The following is a 25237-nucleotide window of genomic DNA, read 5'->3' as shown; positions in this document are numbered from 1 at the left end:
AAGAAGGAGCGTTCTGTAAAAGTTTCTCCATAATTTCCAGCATGTTACTGTTCAGAAAACTACACCCATTGCCTGCTTTGCAGAATGATGTAATTAATTTCAATGTAATTGTGTGTTTTAGGCTTAGTTCTTGTAACCCTGCCAATAGAAACTTGAGGAAGGACCAAGTGGATATTATGATCTTTCTACCCATTCATGTGCAATTTTAAAGGCTCATTTTTCCAATTTTATTTCTCACATTCAGCTGAGGTATTACAGAATTAATATAAGCAAACAAAATCTTTCTCTGCACTGATGCATGGCATAAATGTAGCTTATTTTTTTTCTTAAAAGCAGAGGTGATGTTACCTCCCATGACCTGGCTGAACTACAACTAGAGTAACTATAGTACTGTATAAATAGATTCCTATACAAGTTCATGAGGATACAAAACAGTTCACTTTCTGTCTTTTCTACTGACTCATAAGACAGTTATGACACTTCTTTCAGTTTATCAATCAATCCATTTCATTCAGGTTTCTGGCACAGTATTCCTTCTTCAGCATTAATTGTAAGAATCTACCCATGAGTATTGCTTACATCTTTTGGAGAGTTAGTCATGCAATATGAACTGAGTTCCACATAATTTTCTTCTATATCCAATGGAGGATGACAACTGTGGGATTTTAAACCTGGTAGAAAATTGATGCAGGACTTCTGAATGGCTGCTCTGATTTTGTTTTAGTTTATTTTGGTTTGTCTAACTCAGTCTAAACTAAGTTTAGATAGTTTTTGTTGGACCAAGTTAATAAAGCTACACTTAACAAAAGTAAAAATAGATGCATAGTATATTGTACCAACAAAGTAATATTTTTAAATTACTTAGAGTTTAACTTTTACAATTTAAAATGTTCATTTACCTTCACAGCTTTCCAGGCTGTTTAGGATTGCTGTGTACTTTTAAGAGATGTTGCATGTCGTGCCATGACCACCAGCAGCTGCTTAAGAGACTACCATGGGATACATCTTTCTTTTATCATCAGCATAAGGATTGTTGAAACCTTTAGAAGAGGATTTCTCTTCTCAGTAGGGATGGAGATTTCCAGCTAAGCCAGACCATATGCTGATTCTCGGATTTCTTATCTGTAATCAGTCTTTCTTTGATGTTGTCAAAGATGTTTCCATTAAGACTGCAGAATAATTATGTTACTTCATCATTGTTCATGTGCAGTATTTATTATTATGAGACTACATCCCTTATACAAATTTGTATTACTACAAATCAGAAATACATTTCTTGCAGTGATGTTTGTGATTCCCCACCCTCTTTAAACCAAGAGCAGCATAGAGGAGACGGCTGATAACCTCTTATCACATGAAAGTACTGACAAGGTCTCCTGCAGACACTGTAATGCAAAGTAGTCTGTGTGAACACAAATCCTCCTTTATTGACTTGCCTGCTCATTCCCTTAGCTCGACATAGCTCACATTTCTTCCATTCTGAGTTGGTAACTTCTTCCTACTCAAAGAATTTAGATAAGTGTTCCTTGTTTCAAGGTCAGTTTAGATACAGTTCCAAGACATGATCATATTCATCAATGAGTATGAGCACTGTTTGTTTACACTACAGGTGTGTCCTAAAGCTCACAGTTCTTACCTCCATGGCAGAGGAATGGATGCAGCAGAGATCCTTGCTGGCACCAGGGAACAGTTTTCACCATATGTTGTTTGCAATAAAAGGAAAATGCTTTGGTTTTTTTTTTAATGTTGCATGCTTGTCCAGTATCTGCTCAAGTAGTGTATTTAGGAGCTTGTTTCTCTGGTATAAATGTATACTCTAAAATGCTAGGTTCTGGTTCCTGTGCTTTCTTCCTTGCCAATTCTTTTGGCTGTCATTTATAATAAACATAGTCACAATAAAAAAACACTGTCACCAAAAAATACAGAAGAGTGTCATAAAATTAAATTATCATAGAATATTTTATTGTAAAGATTTATATTTTAATACAAAATACAGCTATTAAAAATAACTGAACAATTGCTATTTTCTACTGGGTAAGGGTTTGGTTTGGCAGATTTTGAAACTGCTTGCTGATTGCTTGCTGTGGTTGGCTTATGTAAAGTAACTCAGTGGAAGCAGTTTCTAAACTTTTTAAAGCAACTTTTAAATAGCTGCAGGGCAATCTTAAAACAAAATTAAACAAGACAGGAAAAAATCCAAGCAAACCTGAAAAACAATACATATCCAAAACCAAAAGAAAATATTTAAAGGGTTTGAAAGTTTCCTGTCCCTTTATAATTATTGCATATTTGTAGCCTATGATGGTATACCACAACAATAAGCCTTATTCACATGGGGAACCACAATGACACTACTAGAAATAATCACATGAGGAACAGCTGCAAGAATGAATTTGTGGATGTGGTGTAAATAAGAAAATTGTAAAATGGAATGCTGGAATTATCATGACTAGTACAGAACAGAAGGGGAAAAGTCAGACATCATTCTAAGAAATACAAATATTTCATAATTAATTAACTATAGGGACTATGTGACTATATGGACTATATGACAGACTGAATTTATAGCCTGGTGCAATTATACCTAAGAGCAGCATCTCCTAACCAAGATAATAATTCAAATCCTTATTTGAAACCTTTCAAATGTGATCAGTGATCAGTGTGACTTAGAATAAGAATCAGATTTCTTAGGATAGTTGAAATTTTTTTAGTTGTTACACACATTGGTGTTGGAGGAGGATCCCTGTGAGTCAATCAATCAGATTCTACTGTCTCCTATTTTCCTATGAAACATGATGGATAGAAGCTCATGAGCATTTGTCAGCCTTCCTTTGCAAGGACAAAGGAAAAAGGTGGTTTTAGGTTTGATTTCCTAGATTTTCCTGATGTACTGTTTAATATGTGTTTATGTTGTTTCAAAAAAAAAAGCAAACAACCAACCAGAAAAGAAATTTACATTTAAAACTGATCTCGCTTGCTACATAGGATTTATATCACTTAGATGTTACTCCTCTGTCCCCCAAAAAATACCAAACAGGCCTTGAATTTAATTTTAATTGCATGTGTGATCAAAATTAGTTGTCAACAAAATGATTGAGTTACTGTCTGTTTGAAAGCTACAGCTCTCTTGTTATGTGTAGTAGTATCTGTAGCAACCATAAAAACTAAGAGCCTTCCAGAAACCTATTAGGCAATGTGAGTAATACATTTTTGTTTGGGTTTGTTTTGGTTTTTTTTTTTTTTACTCATGGAAAAATGTGCGTCTGCTGGAATGTTCTGGCTGCTTTTTAATAATACATATTCCATCCATTCATCCACCAATGTACTATGTTTTTTTTCTTCTGTTGGACAAGAGAAATTCACAGGAAGAAGCCTTCAAAGCCTGTGGTGTAGAGGGGGGAAGTAATTGCTGCAGGTCCCTGGAAGGCTCTGTCTCCTCCATTGGAAGTCTTTTTCTCTGTAGAAAAGTCTCACGTGTCAGAAGATGGAGCAGCCAAACCCAGATTTAGTTTGGAGCCATGTTGCCCTTAGGTTCTCCCCTAAACACTTCGCAGCTGTCCTCTAAACTGATAAATCCTTCAGGAGTTAACATGGCTTATATTCCAAATACAAAACCAGCTGTAAGGAGACACAGGGTCACAGATTTACTGGCACATTCCAGGGGCTGCAGCAGTGATAAATTGGCTGTAAAATTCACATTTGTGATGCAAGCAGTCATATAAACAAATGTGCTATTTTTATATTTTACATATATAATAAGTAAACAAACATAAAGCCTTGTGTTTGTCATTTCTTCTGATACAAATTTTGTTTCCATTTCCCAGCATTGTTGTTCAATCCTATAAGAGTGAGTAAAATTCCACTAAATAAAAATGCTCCTTTGCATTTATTTTCAGAAAAACCCCTAATGTGTTGGGCAATATCTTCAGCATTTATGGTTTTTCAGATCAATGTTCAAGTAACAGACAGAGAGGATCAAACAAACTGTCCTCTGTCCCTGTGGCTCATTCAGTCAGCATTCCAGCCCTGTCCTTTCTCACTTTCTCACTTTCTCACTTTCCCAGGGTCATCTCCTTGCATCTTAATTTGAAGAAAAGGGGTCATGTAAGTTTGTAGAGCACAGATCAGTTTGGAATACCATCTGTCCCGAAGCATCATCCCTAGATTCCTTGTTTGCTGAGACTTATTAAATCATGCCTCAGTTTCTTCAGATTTTCTATTATGCTTTAGTTATCTTCACTCCTAAATTTTAATTGTCTAAAATGTCATTTTAAGAAAAATCCCTGGATCTTTTAACTGAATCCCTACTCTACCTTTTTTTCTTCTCTTCCTTTAGTTTATGAAGTGTATTTCAGTTTCATTCCATAGAACAAATGCTATTTTTATTGTTCTTATCTCTGCCTTTCCTGCTTACTTTTTTTTTTTTTTTTTTTTGTTTTGTATTACTGGCCATGTAATTAGGGAACCTGGAAAGGAGTACAAAATATATTTTTACCTGTTTCAAGAACTGGACATGTTCATAATAAATTTAAAAGAGAAGATGCCATAAACTGGAAGGATTGTTGGAAAATGCTGCTTTATATAGATAATCCAGTGTAAGGTGAAAGAAACAGACCAAAGAACAGTTAGGGGTTAGGATCAAATAGAAAAAAAAAAAAAAAGGAAAAACACCAGCAAAAACCAAGTTGCAAATATACCAAAACAATGCAACAGAAAAGGAAAAGAAAAAAAGTATTTAAGCTAGCTTTAGGACAAAGCATGAGAGGAATAGTGTAAAGGAAATTCTGACTTCCAGTTAACAATCCTGCTGCTGCAGTTTTAACTTCTTGTAATTGTAACCTAAGAGTTTCCTGGAAGCTGTTAGCACGGAAGCACATTCAGCCTACAGAAAGGCAAGTTTTGCAAGCCAAACATTTTACTTGCTGTTAAAATGAAATTGAAATCTGAATTTAGTCCATTTTTTATAGTACCACATCACAATGTGTATTTTAAAGCTCCAGTGAATCAAGGTAAATTGTTGTAGTACTACTGCCATGTGTCATCTCTGCTTTGAAAATTAACTCTTCCTTTGTCCCCAACTCTTTATTGGTTTAGACTGGAAACAGCAAATAACTTTGATTTAAAGAGCAGAATGAATGTCCTAGAAAACAGTCTGTGCCTTTCCACACAGGAGAATATTTTGTTCCAGGAGCCAGAGGAGCTGATGAAATCTAGTGGCCAGCTCCCTGAGCACGTATGTGAGTATTGCTCCAGGGCAGCCCCACAACATCCTTCCCCCAATACACAGCCCCCAGCTGCCAGCACAGCATGTCATTCCCAGAGAGCTCTCCAGGAGCCTTTCCACAGACTGAGCTCCCCTTAAGCCACACCTTGAGTCATCTCCAGGTGTGGCAATGCCAGTGTAAACTCTAGTGTGGAAAAGTCAGTCAGGTCTGGAGCACCCCATGGCACAGGGATGTGCCAGACATGGTGTGTTGCTGAAAAATCTTAAGGAGAAACACTATGGTGATTGGATGCTGCAAAATCTGAACTTCAGACACTAGCTTCTACCATGGCCTGGGTGAGTTGTCTTCATACAAATGGATAACAAAGCTGTTAAAGCTGTGATTTTTATTATCATAAAACTATTTTTCAGTTGGCAAAGAGTTGGCAGAATGTCCTTGTCATGCCCCATCACAGTACCTATCTTGGCTGTGACAATAGCCAGGTGAATGCTAGAAGGGGTGTGAGCTTCTCTGGGATTATGCAGAGTCCTGGAGAGCTACATCTACAGTCTTGAGGAAGCTGCAAATTTCCAAATTTCTGGGATCCCACCGAAGCTTTGCATGTGACTTCCACGGGGCAAAGACCTAAGCAGATTAGATGGCTTGGTTATGTTTTCAAAACAACACAGACATTGAAGTTGGGGTACAGACAATTCACCACCTAAATAGTTGCCTAAACCCCACCATGTAGATAAAGGACACAACAAGTATCTTCAGAGGGCACTTTGTTGGATCTACTTCAGCCATCTGCCTTAGAGTGAGATGAGCTGTTCTCTGCAGGGACCCTCTCTGACCATCAGTGTTAAAGGAAACCAAATGCAACTGGTATGGATATGGACATCCATCTTTTAGAAACCTCACCTTCCTCCCCTCCACTCTCCTATGTGAGATTCCCTCCCAAGTTGTAGCCTGAGGAGGACAAAAGTGTGAAACTGAAACCTTGGCAGGGATCCTGGCAGGACATGCTCACACCATACAGTCAAAATTAATTTTAAAATCACAAGGTAGCTCCTCTTCTTGGTAAAGTTGTGTCAATGAAGTCAGCAGAGTGCATATAACTAACCCATGTTCCTTACAAAAGAAACACAGCATTGTGATCTGAACTCCTGCTGTGTAGTAATTTCATGTGGCACTTCTAATTTTTTTTTTCTGCACTTTTCATTTGGAGATGCACAATAGAATATACTTTCTTCTGTTTTATACTCAGAAATACATATGAACAACACACCCTTGCCATGTAGTCTTTGGGAGTCCTTAGATCAGGCCTGCAGTTCACACACTTTTAAAAAGGAGGGGGGGAAAAAGGGTAGGAAAGTTATTCAAGGTAGTATTTGAATTAATGGAATTCTGTGGATTGTTGACTTATTTTGTACAGTTTAATAACATTAGGCTCTGAAGTATTTTACATGCACTTCAATTATTTGACTGGTAAAATGAAACAGGATTTCATATAATACATTTTATTGTTGATAAGCTTTTAATAGAAGTATCAAAGAATGACTTTACTCAGAACTAGTTCTGATTCTAATAAACACATAAAAAAAACTTAAGGGTACTTCAATATTCAGTTTTTCACACACGTGGAAAAATAAACTGTAAGTTATTACATAAATTAATAAAAGATCATATAATGTTCAATAACATCTAGCAAAATCAGTGATTTGATGACTGCTAAAGTCTATCTTTAGAGTATTTCCAATTTTACTTGCCATAAAAAGCACTGTTCTTCTGAAAAGCCCCCTTGAAATGAAAATTTTTGTTGGAAAATATAGTAAGAATCCTAAAAACTGCAAAGTTTGGGTATTAGAATTGCTAGCAGAATCAGACTTAACATTGTATGTCCAAATATAAAATAAATTAGCTGTTCAAACACTCTCTAACCAACAGATGATGTGCTGTAGGCATCAGTCACCTATAAAAATATAAAGATATGCAAAATGCATGTTCTATTTAATTTCTCTAGATATCAAAAGCACAATGGTTTTGTTAAAAGAATTGTTTTCTGTAAACAGGCTGGTTCATGTACAGTGGACTCTGACGCAGAATTTCAGGGGATATGTGCTGCAATAAGAACAGCTGGTATTCATACTGGAAAACTGGTTAAGTGTAAGCTGTTTAGAAATCAAATTAAATATATGCTTAATTCTGTGAAGATGATTTCTTTCAGGCTGACCAAGCCTTTGCTTATACCCCTGTATCTAGCTTTAATGATACTTTTCTAACCTTGCCCTTCTCAGTGACATTTTTCCTTTTGAAAGTCTTCATTACCCTCAGTACACTTTTCCCCTTCTCATTGATTCAGCTGCTCTTAGGGTTGCCATAACTGTAGCAGTTCAATTACTTTATTTCTGCATACCATTTCCTTTTCTCATTAAACTGATCATGCAGCTTTGAGAAGGAGCTGTTGCAGCACACTCTATGTAAGATGGTACTCAGAGGTATGAATGAAATAGCTGACAACAGTGATAGTCTTTGTGAAAGCTCTGCCTTGATGCTTGAAAGGCTGCAATGGCTTCCTATTTGTCACTACTTGTATATTGGCTTGTTGCAATTGGATCTTTAAAGTGCTATGTGCTCTGGATCCTGTTATTTACAATGCCACTTCCATCCTGGTGACAGCAAAGACACTCACATCTGCTTTGGTTAGCAGCTCTGGTATTAGTAGGTGACTAAAATAGTAAAAATTAAAAAAAAAAAAAAAAAAAAGAAAGAAAGAAAGGCCACCTCCAGACAGGTGTCAGGTCCTTGACTCTGTCAGCAGTTGATACAACAGAGTCCAAGGGTATGTCAAAGGAATGAATGTAAGTGTGGTTTAAAATGTTTGCTGTCATACTTGTGATAGCATAAGTTTAGACAGGGCTTCATGGGACAGTTTTGTTTCAGGCAACACTGGACAGAAGCCAAGGCTGGTCATATCCACATCCAGATGAGGTCAGGAAAAAAATCCAAGAGTTATTTTGCTTTTCTTGCAATAACTGGATCTTTGAAAAGCTCTCCACAGATTCCATTCTTGGGATGCGTCGTGACTCATGAAGACCGTGTTTATTCTCTCTGCCTTGTAGGATGTGTGGATTGTCTACACAGCATGAATGGAGACTGAGCCTGGCCAGCTGAGTGCCTTGGGATGAAGAGCCAGTCTGGGTGGCTGCAAGGCTACAGGGCTTGCCCAGGTCGGGTACACAGTGCAACCTGTGGCTGGCTGAATGTAATATTGCAGGTACGACTTGGGCACTTTATCCACTTTGGTGCAGAAGCTGCTTACTGACAGTCCCCAAGAGCTGCCAGCTGCCATGAAATACAGGAGATGCCACACCTTGCCCAGAGCAATGCCACATATCCTGTAAAGCCTGAAGCAATCCTAGCCCTGGCTGATTGGTATCACTGAGGGCTTGTGTCCACCACTGTGACTGCAGTCTCACCAAACTTGATAAAAGCACCTTTCTCATGGCAGGTATTTTATGCATTTCCCTCTTGCTAGAGGTAATCCTGTGGTTTTCCAATTTTGGATTCAGTCCCTGGATGCAGGGACTCTTGGATTCAGTCCCTGGATTCAGCCCTCTTGCACACCCCCAGCTTTGCAGATGCTTGCAAAACCATCAGCACCAAGTAGGTAAATTCCCTCCAGAAATCTGTGGTCAGTCTTAGCAAGGTTACTGAACATTTCTGTTCTAGCCCAGCTTCCAATTCACCTAGAAAGAGAGTGAAAAATCAATAGACCACCACTAGTCTCTTGCTTAAAGCCTTTCGGTGTTGCAGTTCTTGTTGCAAGGACAGGGACTTGGATTTGCTACAGCCATCCTATAGTCCTGGCTGAGTCTGCCACTCTCCTCAAGGATCATCCCTCCTATGGATGACCAGCTAGCCAGGGTAGGAACAGATTTTTTTCCCTTGCCAGCCTTTTACTGCTGGAGATGCTCCCAAGTACCAGTGGCCTTTGGGATCACACTGGCTCACTCACCTGAGTGCAAATATCCCGTTTGTTCTCCAAACAATGCTTCCTTCTTCGCCCCCTTGCTCTGCTCACTCATTCATTCCCCTGGCATGCTGTACAGCACAAAGCACTCCTGTGAGCCGGCAGGGCTGCTGTCATCCCTCAGAGCTTGCTGAGAGCAACCTGCCACTGCTGGCAAGCTCTTGCAGAGTGATGTAATCCTGGGCAGATCTTACGCCACCATCCTGATGCCAGATATTGTGTTGGCTCGTCTTGTTTGTTACAATGTGTACGACTCCTTAATTCCCTCCCCCCCCCCCCACCAGGATTTGAAATTTGATCCATGCTTGTCTTTCTGGTTCTCGGTTTTTCTGTTGGAGAGCTCTGAAATCTCAGTGTCTGGCATCTGTGGAAGGCTCTTGTCCTTCCTCTTGTATGTTTCCAGCTGGGCTAGGTGATTTCCTCTTTCAGAAATTCTACTTGTTTTGTTAGCATTTAACCCAAGTCTTCCAGTCTTATGCTCCCGATCCAAATAGCCTTGCATCATCTGAGTCAATTGTTCAAAACACTCAGCCTGAGATCAGTCAATCTTCTCCTTTCTTTTACCCTCTTTACCTACTTTCTGTTGAAAAGAGCTTTGTTGTTTTTTTGGTTTTTTGGGGTTTTTTAATGCTTAACTCCTGCATTTTTGCATTCTATAATACCCTTTCATGATTCATCCCCCTGGTTTCATGGAACAGTAGCAAAGGTACAAAGTGCTTCCACTCCTTGCCAGAAATAAAGCCAGGACCTGGCTAGTTTCCATTTTGTTGCAGCTGTAGTATTGTAACAGTCATTATCTTTCAAGTACCTGGGTGAGATAAATTTTGTAACAAAAAAGGCAAAATACATTTCATTAGCCAGGCTTTTTACGGACACCTCTCTGGTTTATCCTCTCAGATGAAGGTCAAAAATGTCCCTGCTTATCCTCTACATTTTCCTGACATTTTCAGCATTTAGGGACCAATATGCAGCTTCTCTGTCCTGCTCAGACATTTTCTTGGTTTCTTTTCTTCACTACAGTGTTGTTTGTTCAGTGATGACTCAGAACAGAAAACCATAAAAGAGGTCAATCTATTTGTTTCCAAGCCTTCTAAAGGTGCAGTTATCTACCCCAACAGGAAATTCAAGACTTTGTGAATGTTACAGAGCTGTAGTGGCAAGAGAAGCCCCAGTGCCATGATCTGGCACATATGCAAGGTGACTTGGCCTAAATAAATTAGATTAATTGAGTGGAAGTAAAAATCTTCCCTGAATTAAATACACTGAAAAGAGAAAGCATTTACAGACTGTGTTCCAAGAAACCAGAAAAGATTTTTCTTGTCCTTCTGTGCACCAAAACCTGTGCACTGACTCCTGGAAGGAGCTCACACAGGAATCCCCTCTCCAGGTCCATGCTAAACCCTAATAGGTTAGAAAGGTGATGTTTTCAGATTTAAAGTTTTAGTAAATGAGACAATATAAACCGTATTACAACTTGGCAGTTGCTTTGTAACATGGGAAAACACAGATGTTCCAGCTGTTTTTAAGACACACACAGCAAGGTCTGAATATTGAGGCATGCTATAGAAATGACTGGAATCTCCCTCACCTGTTGAAATGCATGTGGATTGGGATCAGCAAAGCTCGTTAGAGCAGATCTGTGCATTTCAGGATTTCACATCTACCCTTTGACTGCAAGGTTACAGTGTTGACTCAACCTCCAGTTTACTTCCTCTCGGATTTCCACAACTTCAGATTTTGTTTCCTCTATCTATTGTAGGAGTGAAATGTTACACAACAGGAATCGAGATCCTTTTATAAACATTGCTTTTGAGTAAAATTAACGTAGATTTATAAAATTAGATTCATTGGTTATTAATTGGAAATAACAGAGACATTAAATTTTCTCTTTTTTTTTTTTTTTTTTTTTTTTTGAGGATTGACACGGATTTCTTGTTCATGGTTGAAAGACATAGAAAATCTTGATTCTGTGCTATTGACAAGTCTTTGGCAACACTTTCTTCAGGATCATGTACCTTTCTTGCAATCTGCTTCATGATCCATTATTTTGGAGTAACAAAAGTCAGAATTGTTTAACATTCAAGGAGTAATCACTGGAGAAGTTATGGGTTTCTGTGTCCTCACTTCTGGATAAGATACGGAGAATGGTGCAAGAAAATTTGGAGCAGCTGCTATAATATGGGGCAGCTTGGAGAGGAAGGACTTGGGGGTGCTGGTGAATGAGAATCTCAATGGACTTTAGCCCAGAAGCCCAGCTGTATCCTGGGCTGCAGCAACAGCAGCGTGGCCAGCAGGTCAAGGGAGGTGATTCTGCCCCTCTACTCTGCTCTAGACAGATCCCAGCTGGAATGCTGCATCCAGCTCTGGGTTCCCAAGGTGAGAAGGCTGTTGGAGCAAGTACAGAGCAGTACTACAAATGTGATCAGATGGTTGAAGCATCTCTTCTATGAAGACATGCTGAGAGAGTTTGGGCTGTTGAGCCTGGAGTTTAAAAGGCTCTGGGGAGACCATGGAGTGGCCTGCCAGTACCTAAAAGGGGGTACAAAAGAGCTGGAGAGGGACTTTTTACAAGGGCTTGTAGTTATAGGACAAAGGGGAATGACTTTAAACTGGAGGAGAGTAGATTTAGATTAGATTTAAGAATGGAATTCTTCTTTCTGAGGCTGATGAGGCACTGGAACAGGTTCCCCAGTGACATTGTGGATGTCCCGTTCCTGGGAGTATTCAAGGTCAGACTGGGTGGCACTCTGAGAAACCTGGTCTAGCAAAAAACCTGCTCTTGTCAGGGGATTGGAACTTAATGATCTTTAAGGTCACTTCCAACACAAACTATTCTATGATTCTAATGTTCACAAATACCAAAATCACACTTTGAAGGTTTCAGCTACTTTGTCTATTCTATTAATAAATCCTTATGTGATTGTCACTGAGTGACAACCTTTTGGGAAGGGAGAGGCAGAGCAACTAGCCTGTGGCAGCACTAGTCATGGGTGTAACGAGGATTATAAAACAGGATTTCCTGCCTCCCAAACCTCTTCAAGTTCTTCCAGTTCAGACCGCCTCCCAAGCAGGTAATTACATGCATGTCAGTCATACCTCTTATAATTTTCTTATCTTTATTTATGAGCTGTGATTTTCCTACTTAACTCAGTTGTATTTCACTGCTTTAATTAGCTGTGCTTAACAAAACAACTCACAGAAGTATTTAGTTATTGTGTTCATGAAGTCAGTTGCAAGAAAGGTAACCTAAGCTTTTAACAAGGCTAGACAAAAAAAAAAAAAAAAACAAAAAACATCCAAAGCCCAATTACAATATATTTTAAAGTGCTTATTTCTCTGCCAATCAAATGTGGTAAAGATATTTAATCACCCGCAACTCTGAGGGTGAATTAGATGGAAGGAAATTATAGTTGCACATGTTGTTTGTGTTCAGAAAAGAGATTTGTGTGCCTAAACAAAATGAACTTTAACACAGTTAAACAAACCGTCTTGTGAGATGGTTTTTGTATAAAGTGATAAGAGAAAGCAATATCTTTTCTCAGTTTTGGAGGAGGAAGAGGGCAAAATCTCAACTGCAATAAAGTGATTTTGGTGCAAGGGAATGAGTGGATGGAGTTGGTTTTTTTTTTAATCCATCTAATGACCTACATCAAATATATGAGACTTTCCACTCTGAAATTAATTTTGACAGGTGGGGAGAGAATGGCTGTTTTGAAAGCAATCTTGCTTACACGTTAAAGAAACTGTAGGCCAATTTCATTAGATTTGTTTCATTGTTTCATTTTCCATGTCATAAAACAATTCTGCTCTCCATTCCAGTCATGCAGTATTTTATCCTGTGAGGCTGGTGGGTGTGTTTTAAAAGCACCTCATCCTTTTGACATCTTTTCCAAACTGAATTGCTTCACAGAATCATGGAAAGAATTATAGAATATTCTGAGTTGGAAAGGATCCAGCAGGATGCTTGAGTTCAACTCCTAAGTGAATGGCCCCTATGGGCATCTTCATAATTTCTGAGAGTTCTTGCCTCTCTGTCTCCCTGTAAGAAGGGGCACACAGAAAGCAGGATGTCAGCTGTGTACACCAGGACAATGGCTGGATGATATTGCCCAGAACACCTAGAGAAGTGAAAGTCTGAGCAGAGTTTCTGCATACTTTAGGCTATTTTGAATGTACACAGCCACAATTAATTTCTTAAAATTAATCATTTTCTGATTTCTGACTCTGGCTCCTTCTGATCTCCCCAAAGAAGAGCTGTGTCAGTTAGCTGTGTTTTAATATCAATATCAGTTTGCCCAAGAATTTTAAGACAACAAAACAGAATCGTTGCTCTATCCTTTGCACAGCTGGTCTGAGTGAGAGAGCATTGCTACTTCTACAAAATAATAGTAATGCTTTATAATTATTATTTTTAGTACAGGTGTTTGCATAGGTGAAATAGGGTGGAGGTGACCCTAAAAAACACTGCTAATTGCATTTCCCAAAACACATGAGTAAGCCTCCAGAGATAAAAAAGTGCCTTTTATTAACTTTGGTATTTTCTTTCTGAATCTCTGAGCCAAATTTGCATCACATTTTTCAAATGTTTCTTTGCAATGTCAAGGCCTCAAAGCCTTTCCTCTGGAAACATAAAAGCAGGAATTATCTGAAAATATCTGGATTTCACATAGAAGAAGATCAGAGAAGGTACTAAATCTCATTTAAAAGTTACAGGATGCTGTAATACACCTGGGCTGCTTTTCTATTTTGCAGAGCCTGCAGTGCTAAGGCAGAATGGCAAAGGCAGGTACTGAAACACTTACTGCTACCACCTTGTTCATACATGTTCTCCAAACAAATATTTCTATGCTTCAGGGCTGTAAATTTTGATGAGGAAAATATATGCATGTGTATATATGTATATATACACGTATAAAAACAAAATCTAAAATCACATTAACATGAGAAGAGAATCAAACTTTTACCTCTGAAAAACTTCTGAGTACTTATCTACACAAGGGACAGCCAAAACTGGAAAGGAAGCAAGTACAATCTGCACATAACCTAGTCATGGGGCTAACAGACAAGGAGAAATTACTGTATAACCATCCAAGCTGTTGACCTGGGATGCAGAAATAACCCCATCTGAGTGCTATATTCATGGGCTCTGTGGTATAAGATGTGAAATAGCTGAGCAGAACAGCATCACAGTGTTTGACTCCTGTGCAAGGTGACATTTCTCTTGGAGGTAGTTATTGATGGAAGTCATGGTGGACTGGGTGAGTGAGAACTTAAGCTCCATATTTGATTTCCACCTGTAAACTTGGGCTGGAGAGCAGCCTCTTTACCATCACTGCCTTGTTCCCAGCATCTTCTTGGTTGGTGAGAACAAATTATGAAAAATTCTGTCAAATGTGTTTACATGAAGAAAAAGCCTGAAACAACAAGTGCTAGAAAGATGCTGTGCACCAAGGGATAGTATTGAGTCTCTTGCTGGTGTTTTGCGTGTAAAAGTTATTCTGTGTTAGATTATGCTAAACCTCAAGACAGCTTTTCTTGTAAAATAGGAAAGTCCATGCAGAGGGCAGATATTAAATAATTATTAAATTGCAATTATGTCTCATTGCTATTGCATAAGAGTTTCCACACAGGAAGCCTTAAGAAATAGTCACTTGACATAGGAGGAGAGTGGATGAGACATTTGTCCTCTGGCACTTAAGTCATAGAATCATAGAATCATAGAATCATAGAATCATAGAATCATAGAATCATAGAATCATAGAATAGAATGGCTCAGGTTGAAGAAAAGCTCTAAGATCCTTGAGTCAAGTCACTAACCCAGCACTGCCAAGTCCACCACTAAACCATGGCCCTAAGTGCCACGTCTACCCATCTTTTAAATACCTCCAGGGATGGTGACTCAACCACTTCCTTGTGTAGCCTGCTCCAATGCTTGACAAGCCCTTCTGTGAAGAAAATTTTCCTAATAGCCAACCTACAAGTTTCTTCTACCAGCTGTGCTATGGTGCTGTCAGCCATCACCAGAGGGACTGTAACAACCTGCTGCAGGGGAGCAAGGGAGAACAGTAACATTAATTATGTAATAGCTCATGACAGCACTCAGGATGAACTGTTCCATGACCTCCCCCAGCACTGAGGTCAGACTAACAGGCCTGTAATCCCCAGATCCTCCTTCCAGCCCTTCTTGTGGATGGGTGTTACATTTAGTAATTAGGGCATCCCATTTGCTGACTTCCAGTCAACCAGGACCTCTCCACTGAGCCAGGGCTGCTGGTAAATGATGGAAAATGACTTGGTGACAAGTTCTGCCAAATCCCTCAGCGCCCTTGGGTGGATCCCATCCAGCCCCATAAATTTATGTGTGTCTAAGTTGTAAAATCATCTGAGGTCACACCTCCATTTTCATTCTTTTGAGCCCACACAATTTAAATTTAATTAGGGTTCCTTATTGCCATGAAGCAGCACAGCTGACTGAAAGACCAGGTATCTGTGTGAAGAAACTGTGACAGAGCCATATTAGCAGCCTTCTCCCTCATGTTTGGGCAGTGGGAATATGCAGAACTAAATAGTCAGATTATGAGCACTGCCGCAGCAAGAAAGAAATTAAATAATCCCTGTTTGGTCTGAAGATCGATTATGAAAGCTGTTGGCAAAGATTCCTAGGCCTAGAAGTGATTTATCAGTCAGGCTACCCCATTTTGTTATCATCCTGTGAATAAAAATCAAGACGCTCATTTCTATACTGTACATATAAGATAGACACCACTTATTCTATAAGGGGGTCAATAAAGCTTTGTAGGAGACAGGAACATTTGTTGTTTAATCATCTTCTCAAATAGGCCAAAATCTAGAGTTCCTTATAAACATACTTCATTTTGTTTTCTAAATTATTATTTGTAAATCTATTCAAATCTCTTTCATTCCTCAGGTCTGTGAGAAAGCCAGCCAGGGTGCTGACAGAAGGACCATAATTTCTATGGTTTAGGCAAGACAATATTAGCACCTGGGTTTTGGCATCATTGTCTGGCTTTTTCTCATGAATTCAGCTTATCTCTTAGATGTGACAATCCAGGAAAGAGAAAACACTCCACCTTTACCTCTATCCACTGTGAAAGTCTATACAATTTTTTTCTCCACACTCTAATTCAGATCTTGAAGTTCTTAATTCTGCAGTGACTAATATACCACCCCTTTGGATCTCTGTTCTCAAAGTCTAAAACAATCTTATCTTGAATCCAGGCCAATATCTTTTTAATTATGGCTATGTCTGAGAAGATCATCTTTGTTGTGACTATATCAGCGAGACAAAATGAAGAAATCTAATACGTGATGAAAGACACACACCTTTTCTAATTTTCCACGTCAGTGGTGTTTCTCAGACCCCACCCCACATTCTTACCATAGCTGGTTGCACAATTTGAATTAAGTTGATCCACTCACTGATATTCTTCCTTGTGCTTCTTTCAGAGAAGGGAGAAGCCAAGTTTCATGCTCCCTGACTTTAGAAAGTATTAGCCTCATATTTGCAAAGAACTTTGAAACTTCCTTAAGGGTGCTTGTAGAAATCACCCAAACACCAGTGAGTCATCAACTTCAGTTCAAAGTCTATACAGTCGAGTTTTAAATTATATTAGGATTTTTTTCTAACATAGCACAATGAGATCTCTTCCCATTTTCTGCTCATATCAGGGAAGGGCTCATTCTCATAGGCTGAAGCTGCTGATAGGGGTTTTGAGCATGTGACATTATTATGGCATGGTCACTGATCAGCCCAGGTTTTCATTAAGCACTTTCTATGATAGAAGTACCAATAGTAGACAAAATTACTTTTTAAACTGTAGGGTTTTTTTCTTTCTGGATCAGTACCCTGATCTCTTTAGCAGCCTCCCAGCACCTCCTTAGTTTAGCTCGCAAATCATGGATTGTGTGTATTGTGGTTCTGTGTGTGCACGTACATGAAACATTTATTGGCAAGCACTCTCCAAGAAAAGTTACCTGCCTGCACATTATTTGGAGGGTTTTATTGTGTGTTGCCTACACCCATACTCAGAAGGTCCTACAATATTTGCATTTTACACAGAAAAGACAATTTTCACACCAATTTTGTACCTCTTGTGGAATGTGACATTACTCAGAATACAGAACACCTTAGCTAGTGCAGCTCAGAAAACTCTTCTGTTGCATGAATACACAGAAAAGAAAGACTGAGTGGCTATCACATGCAAAGCAACCAGAATTCTTCAAGATAATTCAGTGACGTTTCTTTTAGTGTTTTCCTTTATCTCGTTTTCTTTTTCATCTTTTCTTTCTCTTAAGTCATCGTGCCACCCTGCACAGACCACCTGGGCTCCAAGCTATAGGTGTTGCCTTTCCTGTCAATCCCCCTTACCACTTCTCAGAGCTTTTTATGGATTCCTCCTCCGCCTGTGTCAGGGGTTAAGACCTGCCAAATTGCATAACCCCAAAGTGTGCCTCTGTTTTTTTCTCCTGCCTCTTGCTCCACCCTGTGCTAATTCCGCACATTCCACCCAGCCTTCCTCTCGGACCGCTCCCTTCCTCTCTCTCTCTCTTTTTGTTCTCGCCCTAGTATCTCCATTCACGCCATCCATGTAGAGCAAAGGCGATCCTCCCGCTGGATGTCAGCTCGGGATGCTCCCGCTCCCTTCTCCAAACAAAGCCGGCAGAGCCCATCTGCTCCCTGAATCATCCCGGCTGTGACGGCCACTTTCCATCTGCCCCAGCTTGTCTGCGGTTTGGAAGTTTAAAGTGCACCCATCTGAGCCAAAGTCTGCTGAAAGCATAGCAGGCTTCTGGCTGACGAATTCAGGGCACTGTGAATCAGGCCATAAATCACCTGGGGCTCACATGCTCTTTTTTGTTGCTTTTTTTTTTTTCTTTCCTGTTTTACAGCAAATGTACTGACACATCTCAAGTGTTGCATCAAATGCAGATACTTAAGCCCCAGATTGGTGCTTTTCCTGGGCATGGTGTCTGTCTATGCAATGACCTGCAGAAGAAAGCAGTTAACTTATGTGCCAGCAAAATTTCTGGGGCTTGTATGAGGCAGCCTAGGATACAAATGCTTAATTTTTGCCCCCAAATGTACATGTCACCAGCAAAATTACTGATGCTGAATTCAGCTGAAAACCTGCTTCTCCTGCATACACAAACATATTCTTACTAATATTAACCACACAGTAAGTTCAAATCATTTTTTTATTGAGACCTCAATCATGCTATTGTGGAAGGACTAACTGCTGTAAAATCTGGAATCAAAACCATAAGAGAATGGCTGAGAAAACTTTTTTTACAATACACATTCACATACAAAATTAATCAACAGTAGTGTCCTGTCCAGTACTCATGAAGTATGTGTACTAACTCTTTCTTGTCACCTGTGTGACTTATATGGAAAATATATAATTACTAGTATAAGTACTCAGCAAATACATACTTAAGGAACAAATGCTGCAGTGAATGCATGTCTGGTACATATAAAGGAGTGTATTGATTTTGCTGCTTTATTTTCCTCCCACTTGAAAAGTTTGCTAACTTAGTTTACAGTAGGCACAAAACTCAAACTTGAGCTTTAGTATGAGCAGTTTTAGTATTTCAAAACTATTTCTTAAGGGCCAAAAATGACCTCAACACAACTTCTAGCACTGCCAGATCACTATATGAGGTGGGATATCTCTGGGCTCCAGCTACCCAGCTACCCAACACTGCCTGTGCTCCCAGAGGAGTCTGTGGCAAGAGCTCCAGCACACGTAAAATAGAAAAGATTAATGGTGTGTTTTACACACCTCTTCAAATAGGGCCATCCAGTTCCTCCTCTTGCAATGAATTCCCAGTTGCTGTCTCATTTTTCCTCAGTGCAGCTGCATTTGCTTCACAGGAGCCACCCAAGAGCACTGAGGCTTGCAGCCCAGGCTGAAGGCCATGTGGGAAGATCCCCTGGAAGCTTCATCACCCAGGCATTTTGGGGATTACTTCAAAAACTGTGGCTACACAAAATACCAGTGCTTGCTTCTCTGGTTTAACACCCAGTCAAGTCTTTGTGGGGAGCTCAGTGGCAAACTGCTCTCACTGTGGTGCCAACTGACCAGAAAGTGACACTGTCCCACCTCCTGGGTGAGGTGAGGAAGAGCCCAGAATGGCAGCTGAGTGAGTCATCATGCCAGAAAAGGCTTCTTTGTCACTGGTGGTGATTTCTACTACAACTAGCCCCACAACCACGGATTTTTGTAGTACCCCAATTTATAAAGCGCTCTAGGTATTATAAAAAAAATATATTAAGTGTATTAAATTGTGTTCAGCAAGTAAAACAAGAAATACTTCCTATGTGCAGAGAAGGCAGCTAAAGGAGCAGTAATTGATTGCATTTAATTAGTTTTATATTTCAGTCTCTGACTAGATACAATCTTCAGTTTCAGAAATCTACCTAGCATTATAATGTTTGTAGCAGCAAACACATAATGGTCCATACTGGAAAGAGTATAGCACAGAATATTTGTAATAATATTTGTATATTTGTAAGAATATTTGTATAATAATTGTAATAAACTTTTTTTTTTTTTTTTTGTGATTTTAATAGCCCTACTGTACTTATACATTATTTCTGAATACACTGGTCATTTTTACAGTAGTTCCTCTTACTGGTAATGAAAAGCAGCTTAGTTTTCTGATAGCAATTTAAAGGACACAGCTAGGCAAAATTTTACATTTTTGTATGCTAAAGCTTTTTGACACCTAATTTGCCATTACCAACATTTATGGAGGAATAAAAAACGCACCTGGGAATGCTTATTTCCTATAGGTGTACATATTTCTATTGCAAATATTGTGCAAGTACTTTTCTGGGGTGAACATTCTTGAATTTTTTGCAAGTTCTTCTGAGAGATCATTGTATTTCAATAAAATTATATGAACAATCTTCTTCTGATTTCAGTAATTAGGAAAAAAAAAGACAAGACTATTCCTTCATGTTCAAATTTAACTCAAATACAAATGAGATAATGAGAATTGCTTAAAGCTTTATTGGTTTTTTTAATCTCTTAGCAGTGTTATGCTACTGGCCTGATAACATCATGATGTGGCTCATCAGGTATTCCCTTAAGCACAGATTTGCCTCCAAGTGTAAACATAGGTGATTAATAATCTTTGCACTGTGTAGAGATACACAGATAGCATTCCTATATGGATGTGAAGCAATAGGATAAGGATATCTGAGAAACAGAGAAATATTGGGAGGTATCAGGGAGAAGGAAGGCCTTTGAAAACCTTATATCTTTTAACAGGCAATTTCTGCACAGTAGCACCTGTGTGGAACAACGCAAATAATTTTCTGCATCTTAAAGGCTCAACTGTTTTTGCTATCATTGATAGTTATCTTGGGCAATTTTGCATATGCTTCAGATCTCAAAGGTACTCTTTGACATAAATTCAGTCTGAAATAGATGACTAGTGCTTGATCTCTTGTATGCATCAGAGAACACAGATATGCAAAGTACATTGTGTTATGCAATGCTATACATAATTATTTGCCCTCCTAATGGATTCCTTAATTGGGTCTTCTGAGCACTATGCTTAAACATTATCATTTTGCTTTTGCTTACTATGTTTCACAATTTACCTTGCAGTAAATTAATGGCCTTCAAATGAGTGATTTAAAATTCAGTGACAGCTGCTCAAACAAGGGCAGCCCGACCAGTGCATTTTCAATTCTCACAAGAAGTCTCATCTAAGTGAAATAAAACATGAACATAGGCAGATTGATTCTGATGCTACTTAATTGCTGATTTTAATCTGAGCTTTTAATATTCTATCTTAACCTTGCTTTCCCATAATGTTTGTATTAGGATCTGGTTCCCAGTTTTGCCTGCCATATGTTCTTGTTTTTCACAGGGTCTCAACCTTTATTGAAACGAATTTATTGAAAATAAATGTGACATGGAATTTAAGTACCTTCAGGCAGTGTTTTACAAGTACTTAGAGACCAAGCTGCTGATGAAGTGCCTGTACCTTGAACACAGAGATGCCAACATCTGGGTGCATTTGATGCCAGTGCTTAGAATGACATGACCGATGGTTAAAAGGGAAGCAATGGTTAAGATCTGCAGTGTAAAAGTGTATGTGGCTCAGCTCCAGGTAAGCCAGTACCTTAAACTGGTACTGCACTGTCATTGCCTGCTATTCAGGGGGTGCAGCTGAAAAACATGACAGTGATGTGTTTGAGTTACTGAAGCAACAGTTGCCCACATTCATGTTACTAGACATTGACAGGGTTTTCAGGCTTAACATGGCATTTTAAGTTTTGCAAAAAATCACATGGCTAGAGCCTTAACTAATGGAACATGTTTGAGCACTCTAAAATTTTTTGTAATAGTGTGGTGCAAAATCAGTTGCAAAAATAATGCACAAAGCCCAATACTCCTTCAGCCACTTCATTGCTCCTTATCAGCTGTAAGCCTACCAGCTGCACATGGAAAGAACCAAGCTAGAAAACATTCTGTATCCTCTAGCTACAGTTAAAAACCCCAAAACTATGTAATTAAATGATCACACTAGAGTTTAAGAGGACAGCATTTCTGCTGCAGTATAGTGGAGGAGTGGAGAAATTCACTAATTTTGGAAATGTACAGGTCAAATCAATCTCATTTCAGCCCACTAAGTCTCTGCCTTCTGTCCTTCCTCCTGTTCCTATGCAAACTGCTATCAGCAAGCTGCAGTGCTGCTGAATTTTCCTCTGCAGGGCGTGTTGTTGTACAGCTGTTCTCCTTAACATCCTCTGTAACTGAATACGAAGGTTAGAAACTGTAGGGACAACTTACTGGAATCATTAAATTTAGCATTAACCTCTCTTTATGTATCTGTTAATATTTCAGGTAATTGCAGTAACTGCAAGAGCTACCATGAATGCCGTGGAAACCCTAGACGTCAAAGAGACAGAGAACACCTGCAATTAACCTGCAGAATCATTAACCTGCACCGAGTTTAGTCAGAAAATTCCTAAGCGAGGTGTTACATTTCCACCTGGTTTTACTCTGCTGCTGTTCTTCATTCTATATGCCAGAGGAGCATCTGACTGTTGGAGATTAATTAGTAATTAAGAGTTGCTTCAGAAACAAGTGCAGAGAAGAAAGCAACCTAATCATGTTAGAAAATAGTTAGAAATCTAAATTCCAGTCTCCTGAGATTTTCTTTCAAGCATTTAAATAACTTTCTTTTGACCATACCACATTGATCCCACTAACTAGATGTAATAAACAAATGGGAGATATTCAAGCTGACATTTGAGCAGTGTCAAAGCCTTCTAAGCTTGTTCTGAGTAGATTAGTAGATAAGTGCTAGCCTTCCTATTCTGGGATATGTTCCAAGGCAAGCATGAGGACTGACTATTTCATTTAACTCCAAAGCAATCAGCACTGTATACTAAATGCAAATAATTTGCTTAATTCTTATTACATGCTACCAGTTGACAGCAATGCTGTTGTGATAAAAATATTTCTCTGCTTGACACTACATTTCCTCTACTATTCAATCAGTATGTGAAACTATAATTATTAGCAAGAGGTGTGCAGTTTTCTTTAAAATACATAGTGGATCTCATCTGCTTTAATCCCAAAAATACTGACATAATTAATTTTTTTAAAACAAGAGATAGCATCAGGGGTTTCCCAGACTCCATATTATATTTGTAGGCATTTATAAGATAGCATCAATAGATTGAGAGCCAGCTCCCTGCATTCCAGCAGTATTGACAAAAGTGTTTTGGTTTGCTGCTGGGAGAAGCTTGCCAGCTATTGCTACTCATTCAGTTTCACTGTATCTGTCAATGATAACAAGTCCACAGAAATGCTTTCAAAATGGCCCTTAAACATTTCCCAAATGCATCCTCATTCAGTGGAATACATGCCTAAGTCTCTAGTATGTTCAGTGATTATGACTTGAATCCAATTCCAGCACCTGACGTGTCAGAGGAGAATCCCTCTAATATAATTACCTTACAGGACATCAATCTAGGGAAATGTTCAAAACAGCCTGTAAAACAGAAGGTCTTGGCTCTTAGGATTGTAAACTTCTAAATAATGATTGCTCTGCCACTCAATTCTGTGAGACTGTGAAAAGAAATAAATGCAAGCTTTATCTTCAGCACTGAAACAACATTCCTAAGCCTATTACACAAGCAATACTGGAAAAGTTTTCAGGTTTTATCCTCACCTATAGTAAAGCCAGATCGACAAAATGGCTTAATTACTTTAAGTGGAGGTTAGTAAAAAAAGTTCAAAATGGTAATTAATGAAACCATGAGTACCTCATTAGATCCCTAAAGCTTCAGGAAGCACCCAAGCTTTTCCTAAAGAGCCTCACACTGGAACTATTACAAGCTTTGCAGGCTTTGCACCTCCTTATTTACCTTCCATCCATTCCTTAGAAATGAGGGCTGCCTGTCACTATTGTGTGGTTACAGCTATTCAGCAGTACATTGGCAAGACAGAGTTTGCATATGTAGCATACAGCAACCAGAGTCATTTGCATTTGAAAGAAAGAAGGAAAATTTCTGTAGCAAATAATTTCTTCCAGCTGTGCTTTAACAGCAGAGAGTAAGCTGGTTGTCTGTAGCCAAAGACACAAAGCACACGATGGGTTTCCTGCTGTGAATCTCACTTAGATTCTTTTCTGAGGAAAGAACCTCAGCTTGGGATAAGTCAGGATTTCCAATGTTCTATCTCTTTGTCTCTTCCTCCTGGCTGGTTTAGAAATACCTCCTGCTCTGTGAGCAGATTGTGAGTCCCAATCCCACCTGCCTGATGCAGGCCTTGTGCAGAGAGGACAAGTGAGCAACAGAAACCTGAAATTAGACTGGGAATTGGCCATTTTAAAAATACATGCTGATTTTAGCTGAAGTTTTTTGTGGACCAAAGCATAAGGTCTTTTTATGTCCCCTTGGTAGTGTTTAAGATATTATGTTTACAAAGATTCAATAATTCAGTATTTCTGAGCGCTAGCTAATAGCTGCATTTGCACGCAAATATTAAAATGCATTTTTATGGTATAGAACAAAATTTATGGAATATAAGAAATATATGACTTACCTGCAAATTTTTACATTGGCTGCCTACTTAAAAATTGTTACCTAGCTGACAAGTCACATTTTGCAATTCCAGAGCAGCATTTGTTTCCAGTCTTGTACTGCAACAAGGTAAATGTAACTTTGAGGCCCACAGTTCATCACCCCATGAAGACAAAGTGCACACACCTTGTGCTGCAAAGCACTGTCACCTTTTTAAATGCCTAGCATGACATATTTTGCTAGTCTGGTTTCTACATTTTCATTGAAAATGTCAGTGAAATTTGGTGCCCTAACAGTTTCAGCCTTATGGTAGCATATCTCCTATGAAACGGGGAATTTGGCTCACCTCATAATGGGGTGGCTACCATGGTGTTAGAGCTGGAGGCTGATGTGCCATTAAAGCTGGTGCTGGTCTGTTCGACGTGATCCCTTGGGGAGCCTGGGGAGCAATTAATTAAAGAAAAATTAAAAAAAAAAAATATATATAAAACCCCGAAAAAATTAATCCTAAAGCAGACACCTTCATTTGGCCGCCGGAGAAGCTCTCCAGACTCCGCGGTCTGTATTGACTCGTCTCATTAGCTGTAATGACAGCTTACCCACGGCTCCTAACGAGACATTTCCCTGCCGGGCTCCCCAAATTAGGGTGAGCCTCGAGGGACAGAGTTTTCCAAAGTGTGAGGAGTCAGGCTTCCCCAGGGCACCTACCAATTTAAAATTTAAATCGTGTTCAATCACGCAATCACAGAGTAGTTAGGGCTGGAAGCGGCTTCTGGAGATGGCTCAGTCCCACGCCCCGGCCAAGGCAAGGTCACCGGGAGCAGGTGACTCAGGAACGCGTCCAGGTGGGGTTTGAATGTGTCCCGAGAGGGAAACCCCACGCTGTCCCTGGGCAGCCTGTCCCAGCGCTATGCCGCCCTCACGGAA

At 39.3% G+C, this 25237-nt stretch overlaps 1 long non-coding RNA gene across 1 annotated transcript; it reads right to left on the bottom strand.

The window, feature by feature from the left end:
- Window positions 1-1727: 1727 nt before the first annotated feature.
- LOC306802637 lies at window positions 1728-25237 on the bottom strand. Its single transcript, XR_013774418.1, has 3 exons — window positions 25019-25237; window positions 24657-24749; window positions 1728-3618 (listed from the first exon to the last, which is right to left on the bottom strand). It is a non-coding gene; the product is annotated as an uncharacterized lncRNA (long non-coding RNA).

Source organism: Erithacus rubecula, assembly GCF_903797595.1.
Source record: "Erithacus rubecula genome assembly, chromosome: 1".
NCBI lineage: Eukaryota > Metazoa > Chordata > Aves > Passeriformes > Muscicapidae > Erithacus > Erithacus rubecula.
This window is presented reverse-complemented; position numbering and strand designations above follow the sequence as displayed.